Genomic DNA, 13,549 nt, shown 5'->3' on the forward strand with positions numbered 1-13,549 from the left:
CAAGCAGATTTTATTTTCTTTAAGATCTAAATGAGAACACATTCACCCTTCACAGTCCAGATAATGAGCCAAAAGATGGGAGGCTCCCAGTAAAACAATTAATTATGATAAATTTCTGAATTTTACTCCTTCATCCAGAGCTATTTCCATGGCAACGCCCTCTCTTTCTATTGCTGGGTTGTTGCTCATTCATATAGCAGGTGAAGCCCAGGGCAGCCAGGGCAGGCTGATGGTCAGCTTTTATTTTCTCTGGCCCTTCAACAAAGGTTAGTTGGGGTCACTAGGAGCCAAAGGGTAATTACTTTTCCTCGTCAGGGCTAAAGGGACACAGATTGCTCTTGGGACAACTGTATGGATGACCTTCAGCTGTAATGTCCAATCTTCTCTGCTTTCATCAGACACAGAAGTGTGACACCGCACTCATGATGCCTCCTCTGTGACTGAAATGCAGAGTAGAAAACCAAATGTCTCCTCTGAAGCCAAGAAAAATTAGCATAAAATGTCTTTTCCATCGACTTGGAAATGCCACTGCATAGAATCTTTTGAATAAAGCATAGACAAAATCAGGTCAGAAAGTTGCAGTGAGACACCAACTTTTCTTCTACTAATCTGTTGTTGACAGTCTTCCAGACTTTGGTCATTTTCCTGAGGGCACAGTAAGGCTAAGAACCGGAAGCTTTCCTCCTCCACTGGGAGCTCTGCTCTTCCCCTCTATGCACTGATCTTCTCCCCATAGTGGACTAAGAATAAACCAGATTAAATTAGTTTTCTCTAATCTCTTTTCAATTCTTAAAGAAAATCAGTCTTTAAAATAATTAGGAGAGGGGTGTCTTCTCAAAGTCAAATCTCAAAACAGTTTCCCCTATTATTTGAAGAAGCATTTCCAGATGAGACATACATTTTTAATCTGAAACTTCAGAAAATAGGTTCTATAGATTCCAAAAATGGACACAGACACCAGATGGAATGTGTTTATCATTTCTCAACCACCTAGAAAACTATTTCCAGGTCCCTGGCCACGATGCTCACTTATGGCTTATCTCAAGAGATACACAGCCGGGCTAGTGCTCCTTTCAGAAGAAAGGCCCAGGGTCACCTAGAAAGGGCTCTTGATCCAGAGTCTTACTGTGAAAGAAGCATCCAGAGAACCAAAAGCAGACCCTCCCTTCATCTAGACAGAGGGGAAGTATCACTTCTGCCCATTTTCTGAGGTTCTGCTCAGTGTGAGTTGAGAGATGTGTGATTTCCCTCCAAGCCTCCTTCTCCAGTAATCAGGCTTGTTCTAGCTCTCACCATGTCTCTGTATGAAGTTATCTCTTTGCTCAGAAGCCTGCTAGGAAACCCCAGACCCGGCTTCCAGACCAGAGTGACCAGACATCAGTTTCTGCCTCTGTCTTGGCCTGTCTGTTCTTGAATCCCTGTCTCAGCTATTCTGCCTTGCCAAAGAGAATTCAAGTGCCTTGTGTGTGATTTTCCCCTCTCCTGGCTAACGCTACTCCCAGTAAATAGCAAGTCTCTCTTACAGCTCTTCATCCTTTGAAAAAGAGTGGCTTATATGTTTTATTCTCTGCTATGACATATCTGAACCAATTCTATGAATGTCTTACACCTAATGCATACAGTATCACGTACACAATTATATACCAATGTTCTGAATGTTTCACCGAATTATCTGAAACTCATAAAATAGAAACTTTTAAGCAATGATGCCTTAAATTATTCTCATTCAGAAATTTATTGACCTCATACAAAAACATATTTTAGAACTTCTTGCATAGCTGTCTTTGGTAGTAATCCTGAAAAATCTCTTTTCTCACTTTATTTTCTCTTGTCCCTTCTTCCTTTTTGTAAAGTCTTTGAAGTTATCACTCTTGAAAGCAGACCTTTGGCCTCATGATGCTCTAGGTTCCCACATTTCTGTTTTCCTGCTGACAGTGACCAATTCACTGCTGATGATGATAATGCTAATTATGGCCATGCTCAAAGATACCATTTTAGAAGCAAGTCTTGGGTCTTCAAGACCCATGGAGTACAAAAAAGGATAGAGATATTGAGTCTGGTATTTAGAAAGGGGCATACAAACTAAGGAAGCAAATATCACCATCTAGTGTGTTACTGGTTAAAAATTACCCAGTGAGGGGGCTGGAGAGATGGCTCACTGGTTAAGAGCACTGACAGCTCTTCCAGAGGTCCTGAGTTCAATTCCCAGCAACCACATCGTGGCTCACAACCATCTGTAATGGGATCCAATGACCTTTTTTGGTGTGTCTGAGGACAGTGACGGTGTACTCACATACATAAAATTAAAAAAAAAATCTTAAAAAAAAAAGTTACCCAGTGAGAAGGGAAAGAGCAAGACTCAGCACCATTTAAGGCTAGCTGTCGGTCTTAACTGATTTGGGAAAGAAAAGCTCTCTGCTAAATTGTGGACTAAAGCCACGAGGAGCAGTGTGTTCTCTGCTCTGCTTAGGGCATTTGATCAAGGCACTCCTGTCCACTCTGTTTTTGATGTGCTTTTGTGTGTTTTTGGGGGCTTCAGAAAGTGAGATGGGCTCAAGGAAGACAAACTTTAAGAAAGGTTTTGAAATGAATCAGCCAAATCTGCCCTCAGCCAGTTAATAAAGATGCCTGATTGATGTATTTTCCTAAAAGCTACACATCTCCAGCATCTTTGCATTTTGTGAGGGAGCTATTTCGGAGCATTGCCTTCTTGGCTGCTGTGAGGTTAGCATTTGAGTGTTCTCTAAGCCAGGAACAAATCATAAAGAAACCACATCAGATGTTTTAGGTCAAAACTTCACACATTTTCATATTTCATATTTCACTTATTTCAAAGCAGACACAAGCATTTTGCTTTAGATAAGAAATGCAAACATTTCTTAGCAAGCATTTCTTGCTAGTTCTGGGAGTCCTGATTTCTCTTACACATCACTGTCCCTAGATCTTTGTCTATAGTCAGCATTCCTCTTTTCCATTTTGTAAAAACTGCTACCTGAAGGTAAAGCATATCGGGATTTTCACAGTTGGTTTTCTCTTTTTGTGCCAGAAATAGCTGTGACCTGCAATCCTGCAGATTGACAGGCAAACACATGACATATTAGGCTGTGTCCTTCTAGGAGACCATAGGAGAGGTCCCCAAGAGGTATTCAGTAGCTCCATAACCTGATAGGGGGTGGCCTTTTTAAGGCACCAAGTTCTGGTACCAAGTGAACAATGAGTGTTCAGAGACCAGTTTCTTGGGGTGAGGTGATGTTCTCAGGCATGGAGCTGTGCTAGGGTCCAACTGAGCTAGACTTGCGAAGAAAATCATGTGCCACCACATGGAGATTTTCACAACTATACCAAATTCAGTTTTCTCAACCTTAGCTCAGATGAGCTGATTCTCTATCTCCTGAACTCTGTTTCTAACACCCATTAGATGTTGTCAGTGTGCCTTATCTTTAAAACACATTCGGCACTGAATTTCATGTTATAAACTGACTCATGCCTCTAAAGTGGATCAGCACCCTTCTCTTTCCTAAGTATTTTCTTACCTTTTCAGAAAAAATTGTTTTCTCGATACTAATCTGTCTCCTTTCCCATGTATGTTTTACATGGTTTTCCCATGTATGTTTTACATGGTTTTGATATAGAGTTTTGGGTCCCACGTTTGCTGCTGCTGCCCTGATGCTTACTGGTACACACAGGGAACTTGCTTCGCTCCTCACCTATCCTCTGTATCCAAAGGAGCAGTTTCCACAGTTTCCAAAGTCACATTTCTCTGCCAATCTTCACCTGACCTCATGTATTTTCTGATTGTAAATAAGCTAACAGATTGCTAAAACACATAAGGAAACACAATCTCTTGCATAAGAAGCTCACGCTATTAGGAGACAATAAACTTAGTACAAAGGTGAAGTATACAGATCACAGGGGCTGACAGATGGACAGACTAGATTCAGGTGTCAACATACACACACACACACACACACATGAGCGCACAGAGAGAGACAGAGACAGAGACAGAGAAAGAAACAGAGACAGAGAGGAGAGAGAGAGAGAGAGAGAGAGAGAGAGAGAGAGAGAGAGAGAGAGAGAAAGAGAGAGACCTTAGGGTTATTAGACACAGTCTGGGTGATTAAAATACATCACACAATAGACACTGAAGAGTGAATCACAGTACTCAGAGCATAGTAAGACCTAAATAAATGGTAGTTGTTAATCACACGGGACCCACATCATAGACAGTCAGCCCAGGAGAACTCCAACCCAAAAACTTTCTTGTTAGTTGTTTTTGGCAAATCTAATCTCATGTTGAGGCTCAGTTTCTTCATTTCTAAGTAGGAATTCACATTGTATTTTAGGATGCTGCAAGGTTTAGATAAATACACATAAATTCTTAGTGCTATGCCTGAAGACATTGTTATTTAATATTTTAGTTATATAGTTTCTACATGTTTCACACAAACCAAAGTTCTAGATTAAAAAGAAGCAAAAGATTAGAAGGGAGACAGATTGGTATCTAGAAAATACAGATATTTCTGAAAAGGTAAGAAAATACTTAACAAAGGGAAGAGTGCTTGTCCATTTTAGAGGTATGAAACAGTTTATAACCTAAAGTTCACTGCCCAGTGTGTTTTAAAGCCAAGGCACACTGCCAATACCTAGCAGGGTGTTAGAAACAGTTCAGGAGATATAGAATCAGCACATCTGAGCCAAGGTTGAGAAATCTGTATTTGGTAAAGTTGTGAAAATCTCCATGTCTAGTTATTTAATTTAGTAATCTAGATACATTACCATTGTTCTAATATAGAATTCAGAAATGGACATTTGAGATACATTATCAGAGAAATATTCTCTCCTCTCTGGTATGGTCCATGTCAAAGGAAGACAAGTGTCAGTGTGAAATTTCTCTGAGGAAAGCAACATGGATTAGCTATCATTATATGCCTTATCTCATGGTGTGATTGCTGTGAGTGAACAGAGTAAGATTTCTTATGAGTAGAGCACGAAATGATTAAAGTGGGCCTTTCTACTCAGTCCTGGACAGGGTCTAGGCTGGAAATGCATTGCTTACAGTGGAAAACTGGAGTCTTCCTCAGTCAAGTGAGCAGGCTTCGAAAGTTTCAGCTTGCTCCTGGCCCTCTGCCTCCTCCTTCTGTGCAGCTCTGCCCCTGCTTAGACAGCAGTCCTGACCTAGTGCAAAACACTGCAAAGTCAGCATTCCAACACAAGAGTCTCCTCTTCTCCTCCCCTCTTGGGAGCCAGAACCAAAGCCCAATCTTGCACTCCAGACTCAGAAATTTCTTGAAGACCCTCTTACAGTGTCAAGGCTCTGAACAGAGTGACAAATGTCACAGCTGCACTTCTTACTCAGAGATCTGAAAAACCATCCACACATGGTTTCCAGGTTATAGGAGTCTGCATACTGGTGATTTTTTAATAGTGGAACTTAAAATATGACAATAGTTTGTTTTTCCTTGTAATGAAGGTTTGATTTTAGACATTTAGGTCTTGGGCGGGGCAGTCAAACTATTATTGATTATTTATTTCATTCAAGAAAAGGCATTAAATTATTAAGGCAGAGAAACACAAATCAGAGTGTGGAAAGCTTCCTATGCATTCATGTGTGAATGCATATGCAGGTATGTGCATGCATGCATACATGTATACACACATGTGCATATATGCTCACACATAAATAATATAATTTCATGTTATAATTTTATAATTAAAGGGCAAGATGTTACCCTGAAAAGCCCAGTATCCACAAATATGCATGTTAACCCCGATTTTCTGATAGCTGGCATCTTTGTATCCTCAAGCACCTTGCTTCCATGCCTTGGCTTATGGGGAGCACAGCCTCCTTCAGGTCTTGAATCTCCTAGATACTTGCTCTTCTTACCCTCTGTCAGGCTAGAAGGGGAAAGCCCCCCTGGATCTTCTTGCCAGAGTGTATGGAATTCTCACATCCTGTGTGAGGCGGTCCCTTCCAGGATCCTTGATGTTACATCGAGCCCAACTATGTACCTCCCAACCCCGCTCACTTCAGCTGACTAATTTTCTTCACTATTACAAGTTAAACTCTCTTTTGTTCTCTGTCAATCAGTGACCCTTACTGAGTTTCTGTAAGTTGTGCTAGATGCATGGAATACAAGCATGAAGAAATGCAGTCTATCCTCAAGGCAATTGTCAACAATTTATTTCTCCTTGGAGGCCTGGAGAACCCCATGTAATTTTCCCAGTGTGCCAGAGACCTAAACCACAGGCAGGTGAGATGGATGTAAGTGCCCCAGGCAAGTGATAAAAAGCAAACACAGAAACTAAAACTAATGCAGAGTCAAGGGCTCCCAGGGATCTGTGTGACTTGTAATCTGCAGGCAAGGGCATGTTTTACCCATGTCCTCCATCCATGTCATTCCATCTTCCTGCACAAACGGGACTTCTACTCCCTCCAAGATGCTTGAATAATTTGCACATATCATCTCTCATTTAAAACTTTTCAACGTAAATTATACTTATGAAATCAACAGGGCCGGGCAGTGGTGGCGCACGCCTGTAATCCCAGCACTCTGGGAGGCAGAGGCAGGTGGATTTCTGAGTTCGAGGCCAGCCTGGTGGTCTACAGAGTGAGTTCCAGGACAGTCAGGGCTATACAGAGAAACCCTGTCTCGAAAAAACCAAATCCAAAAAAAAAAAAAAAAAAAAAAAAAAAAAAGAAATCAACAGGAAGCCGAGGGAAGGAGGAGGAATACACCTACCATAGAGAGATAGCAGACAAATTCCTACCTTCCCTGCCCCCAAACTAATAATGCCTGGAGCAAATCAGCTCATCCCTCCAGAGTACAGCCTTCTCTTTAGAAAAACCAAGCAGTTGAAGTAACTCGGTCAGTACATGTGGTACCCACTGTACTTGTTCTAGGTGTTTGCACATGCATGAGTCCTCTTAAACGTCAGAACTCTATGAAATAGCAAGCATCTTGGCCCACTTCATAGACAAAGAAACTGAGGCACTGAGCAGTAAATCAGATTTGTTCCAAGTTCTATAACAAGCAAGCAGCAGAGAATCAGAATATACCCGTTTTCTTTTCAACACCTCCTCCACTAATCTCTAAGCTGAACCATCCCCCAGTAGATGAGATTTTCTGGCACTAATGACTTCATTGGTGTTCCTTTTCTTCAGGTCTAGAAGCGTAGAATGACTGCTGAGAGCTCATATCACATACACTTTAGACCAGCTCATCAAAGAGTTTACAGAAAGAAAAATAGGAATCAGGGCTACATCGTCCTGAGACTAAAAATAAACATCCTCCAAGTCTTCTCTCAGGTACTTTAGAGAGCAGCTGCATCCTGTGGAAACAGAAGGAAACAGCAGCATCTACTAGAAAGCAACACTGGGCATCAAGACCTGACAATATCCAAATAAAAACAGAAAATATGGCTTATTCTTCAGACCAAGGCCATAGCATGGTGCTCTCAGCCCCATCCCCAAACCATGTCCCATAATCCCCTGTTCTCTAGGACTTTTCCTTTGATTCAGCCACTAAATCCATAGGAGTGACAGAGTAGTGCTCTCCCTCCCCTTGACACACGTATGCTTGTGGGTCAGGGCTTGCTATATGATGAACTGTAACACTGAACTACATCTCCAGCCGACTAAAGAGCAGTCTCATCTCACAGCCTCTTTTAGCATCTCCTTCCCTTTCCTCTGCCTCAACACAGAGCAAAATCATTGCTTCAAACCTGTAATGTCCCAGTCCACAAAGCAGCTGCTTGTAGCTGGGACACCTGGTGCTTTCCCATCACACCCTGCCCCCGCCCTCCCCTCCTTCTGGCACAGGCTTCTGAGCCTTCTGTCTCTGCTGTCATCTGTTCCAGGATGCCTTTCCTGCTCCTGATCAACACGATCAGCTTTTTCAGGGTCCACAGGGAATATCCTGTGCTTTCCTCACAATTCTGTTCTTCAGTGTGGTTTCCCCACATCTGGTCTGTGTTTTCCTCTTCAAAGAGCTTAGAGCAGTGCCTGTCCCCAATAAATATCTGCTTGATTTTTTTCAAGTACCCTTCCTCCAATCACTAGAAGAATACAGCCTGTAACACACAAAATAAAAAGGGGATTCTTGAACTTTTATTTTCTCTCTTTCTCAAATTGTTCAGTTGTGAAGAAAAAAACAAACAAACGTTTTTTTTAAAATAAATTCTTGACTGACAGATGATTCCAAAGGTGAGAAAAGGCTTGCTGCAGCAATCATGCACACAGCCTGTCTGCAAAGCAGTTTCGGAGTCCATGCTTGCCAAGCCCAGAGCTGTTAATTGGACTTTCAGCACATCAAGGTCCTTGCTGCACAGCTGCTGTTTACCCCAGCTCCAGAAGGATGTGAGCCAAGTAGCCAACACCAGAAGGTACCCATGCTTACTGCGCATTTCCTCACCCTTGCCCAGACAGAGGTGCAACCCAGGCAAAAGCAGCTGGTGTGTTTGTCACCCAACATCCAACACAGACCTCTGACTTCAGTAGTGTTATTCTGAAAAGTGTTATTCAGAATTTTGACATCTATAAAGAAATGTTTAAACAATTCTGATCAAAAAGGAAAACTTTTCCTCTATAGCCAGCAAAGTTGGTAAATGTGAAAATTCTCCCAGGATTTTCAAGACTCAGAATTTTTCTTACAAATACCATGTGTGCTAGTGTGAGGTGGCTGAAAACCATTAGTAGTGTGGACAGTGGTTTTGACACCTGCATGTAGAGGTCTACAGGGGAGGAACCAGGGGACATTTTGTGAGGCATTGCTTTGAAGATTAAGGCCTGGGAGCATGGAGCCTGAGAGTGCCCTGCTGCATACAGGAGAATATGGGGCCACCTTTGGATGTAGGAATTACCTGCCAGCAAACTTTGATCAGTGTTCACTTGATCAAAGGCAGGTGTTCCTGAATGGTGAAAGGACATCCTTCACCACAGAACACTGAGGACTTTAGAAAAGGGTCACCTTCTAACAAGTGGATAGACTTTTTGTTCCCTAATTCATCTTTCTTGGCTTTTTAATGTTATATATACCATATTTTTGCTCCTGTACTATGCCCTTCAGTATGTCAGATGCCTTGGATTTTGAGGGAACTGAATGGAGCTCAAGCACTGAGCCCTTAATAAGGATGAAGGTCCTTATTATAGATCTACTGACTATGTTGAGAATCAACAGAGCATTATCTTTCTCACATGTGTCTTTACCCAATAGGAACTTGTGCCTTGCAGGCTCCAGAGCTCGAAGACACGAGGTGAGAGGGTGAACTGAAAATCACAGGTCTCTGAAAGCACCATAACAGGGAATGGAGGGACAATTGCAGAGAGACAGTTTCATTCCATAAAATGTCAAATTGCACAGTAGTAACTATAGCAGCAATAATTAGAAGATGTGAATAAGGGTAGGGCTTTCCCTAATCCACTTTCCTAAAGCAGACTTCTTCAAGGAGTACCCCAATGTCACTGACCTTTGGCAGACTAACCAGGGGGCAGAATGACACACTCCTTCTCCTTCTCTTGAGTTCATTTTTCAAGCATTATAATCAATTTGACACTAATTTCCAATTTCTACATCTTCCTTTTTGTCTGAACATTTTCTAAGGCACTACATAATAATTGTAGTTAAGAGCTTCCTTTAGGTTGTGTATAAGAGGGCTAACAGTACATTAGCATGCCCACTATCAATCAGAAAATTGCAGGTCAGCTTCTTGAATGATATGTTGCTATGCACATTAAATCCTCGAACTCAGCAAAAATATGCAAACACTTTTACTCCTGAAATTATGGTTTAGGCAGGGTGGGGTAAATGGACAGTAAGAAGGATGATCAATGTAAAATGGTTTAAATGGAATAATAATGGGTTGTGACTCTTTCATCTTATCTGGTGTAGAAACTGAGTGTCCATACTATCATTCTGGTATGAAAGATATGGTGAAGAGTAAGCAATCAAAAATAACTTTCTCACCCTCTGCTTATGTGCCAGTACTTAAGCACCTGCTCCGTACACATTGCCTTGACAGAGGGCTAAGAGATATTTACCAACTGATAGCACTAGAACAGAGGGAAGAACAAATTGCTCTCCTTTGTCTTGGGCATTGAAGATTTCATTTTCCAGCTAAGCTAATGCCAACTCTGGGCACCAGTCACCATAGATTCCAAAGTTTACTAACTTCTTGTTTGCTACTGCCAATATTCTAGCTCCCATACAGTGCTCCTGAGCGCCTCTCCATGACACTATGCTCCAGCACTAAATACAACACACATTCCTCTAGGCTCTAGAATCTATAGTTTCTATAAGACAAAATCAAGAAACCCCTGAACTGACGACTAATCACTTCCTCTATTTTCTGTTCCATATTGGCTAGTCCCCACAAATTTTGGTCTAATCAGGTAAAAATAATGACTGGATTGTTTTTTTAGAGAAAGTTTGCTGGCCCTCTTTTTGGTACAGAAGAGATATACCACTATCTCAAATTACAAATTCTATTTTAGAAATGGATATATAATAGACTTTTCAAACAGATGTATATAACATATACTCAATACTGATGTGTGAAATATTCTTTTAAATATGACTAAGATACTGTTGTCGAGTGTCACATTAGTTATGTGCATCAGTAACCTGAGATTTTGAGACTGAACACAATTAGCAGTTTTGAGTTTTCTTTTCTTCTACAATTGTATTTTGGTATCTAAGTGTTGGGAAATGTCAATATGCTAGTTAACTATATGAATCTTCATTAAACATATATATTTTAAAATATTAAATTTATTAAATGTAAGTATAGCAAATACTATGCAGTACTGAGATATAAAAGTCATAGTCTCTGCTCTCAGAGAATTTAAAATCTAGTGGGGACACTAAGTTTTGCAAACAGTTTACCAATGTTTGTAGATTTTAAAATTTCATATAATGAATATAGAGAAAAAAGTGATCTTTCTGCTTAATTTAGGCAATTGTATTATTTCTCCAACAGTGAGAAAAAGCCCAAATGCACCCCTAAAACCCTCCTCCAACTTTCCTAGGTTTCACGGCGACTAGAGTTCTACTATGTTCTGCAAACTCACTTATTTTGCTTAAACAGGATCCCACTGCCCTCCAGTGTCAGTGAGCATATTTAATTATAGGCACTTAAAATAGTACAATCATTTAAATACATTACTACAGTAGGTTACTTTTTTATTATGGCAATCTGATTTAGGGATTAGCCATAAATGAGTTAATATGTGGTTATATTATCTATTAAATTACTTTCCCCTGTTTAAAACAAACAAACAACAAAGACAAAACAAAACAAACAAGCAAGCAAAATAGGAACCAAGTCCTATAAACTCTCTGGGAATTGATCTAAAGGGTCACAGTGCAGGGAATAACACCGAAATGGGTTAAGAAATCACAGAAATCGAGCCTGATTTCTTACAGTCTCTAGAAACTGGGCATCTTAATGCAATTGATGGCACCAGAAAAACAGAAGTTGAAAGTGGGGAAAGGTGTCCTCCTCATTTACCTCCTCTCCTAAAATCAATCAATCAATAATCTTATAGAAATACATGGTGGTGATAAAAGGAAAGAGAAAAAAAGAGATTTCCCATAAATTCTATGTTATTGATGACTAACCACACAGAGGCTAATAATGTTCACAACAGGAACAAACATTTATAAACTGTGCATTAAAGCTCTGTTTTATTCTAATGCTAAATAAATAAACAAATACATACATACATAAATACATAAATAAAATTAACCCTTTGTTAACTCAATGTTTGTTCTGGGCTTAGCAAACTCGTGAGACTCTTCTTAATAGACCCCAAGTGAAGGAGTAGACTTTACCAAAGCTATTGCCACTAACACAACAGAATAAATATGACTTGATTGAATAACTATTAATTCATTCCTCTAGCCACAGCTAATGAGTCTGCTCAGGATCCAACTGCACATCTTATTTACTCTCTATTTTATTTGTTCTACAATATATTTGTATACTGATATATACAAATGTAATATTGGTAATAGCACATGAGTAGCTTCCTAGTTTTTTCTTCCCTTTTTTGCACGTGTTTGGTTCTACGGAGTTTTGACACACATAGCAAGTCTTGTAAGCACAACAAAAATCAAATCACAAGGGTTAAGCCAACACTTCCAAGAATAAAGTTTATAGTCAAATTTTATCCCTAATACCTGGAAGCTACTCATGTTTTCTCCATTTCTGTAATGCTTCCTGTTTGAGGGTGTTCTATGTATTCGAACCATAGGAAAATGAAATCACAAGAATATATCTCTCTCAAAGATTTCACCTATATGGCTCATATACATACCTGTTTTTACTTTTCATAATCTTAATTTTATTTTTGTAAATATGTTTTAAATTCAATTAGAGACAGACTGGGGTATAAATCTGCAAAATTGTCCACTGACAGATGCCCCATTTTCTGATGAAAAAAGAACTCTGTGTCTTTGGTGGTTCAGTGACACATTGCCCTGGATTCTGTCATAAAGAGCAAAAGCCACTGGTTCCACAGTATTTGGAGTGAGACTCTGTAGCAAGGAGCTCTGGCTTTGGAGAAAATTGCCACATGGAGAAAGGAAGGAACACACTTTGCAAGTGCTGCATCCATCCCACCCTCCCCGTGGCTTCTAGCAATAGAGGCCCACAAAGAAATCTGCTGGGCAAGCAGGAGATAAAGAGTTAGTTGCTTCTAACAAGGCCATAAATTAACATGATTTTTAGAGACCTGAAGGAAGAGGTGTTCCTCTGAACTAATGAACACACACATCTAAAAATAACTCCTTGTTTAATTAACAGCACACTGCACAGCCACTCTAATTAAAACTGCCAGGCAGAACTAGGATTATTGGTTCCACATCTTTCACAGGCACTTAATAAGTCCAATGAAATCATTTGGACATTACTAGGAAATAACAGCAGGGACTGTGGAGAAGGATGTCTGAGGGGGAAATTAACCCCATGCTAAGCAAGGGAGCCGCCATGTTGTAGAAGGTAGACTGTGCACAAGGTCACAGAGATGGAGGCACCAGAAGCAGCACTAGCTCAAGACAGTGTCCATGGAGGCTTGAAGTCATAGCAATAACTGTCAATCACTGCCTTGCAGAGCTGAGCCTAGCCCTGCCTAGGAAAGGCCAGGTGTCTATTCAACAAGGAGATGAGTATCCTACTCTAAACAGCAACAGCCAGTGATTACTGAGTGCTTATTTTGTGCCAGGAATTGCTAACCTTTATAACCTCATGTTATATAACATGCAATCTTACCTATGATAAAACTGAAGCCTGAAAAAGTAAAGTTACTTGACCCGGATCTTCAAGCAAGGGAGGAGCCAGGAGATAAATGTAGGCAGAACTGGGCAGTGGATTGCCTGCCTAACATGCTCACTTCCCAGATTGAGTCTTGATGGGCTGCAGAAGGAAACTAAGAAGCATAGCTCTTAGGAGTGGCACACTTTATAATATTGGCATTAGCCATTTTTGTGTGTCCGGTCATTTTTATTCTATTTTAAACAAAAGGGCCAAACTTAAATGCAGGTTTCTATACTGC

The sequence above is a fragment of the Apodemus sylvaticus genome, chromosome 11 (assembly GCF_947179515.1).
Source record: "Apodemus sylvaticus chromosome 11, mApoSyl1.1, whole genome shotgun sequence".
In the NCBI taxonomy this organism is placed as follows: Eukaryota; Metazoa; Chordata; class Mammalia; order Rodentia; family Muridae; genus Apodemus; species Apodemus sylvaticus.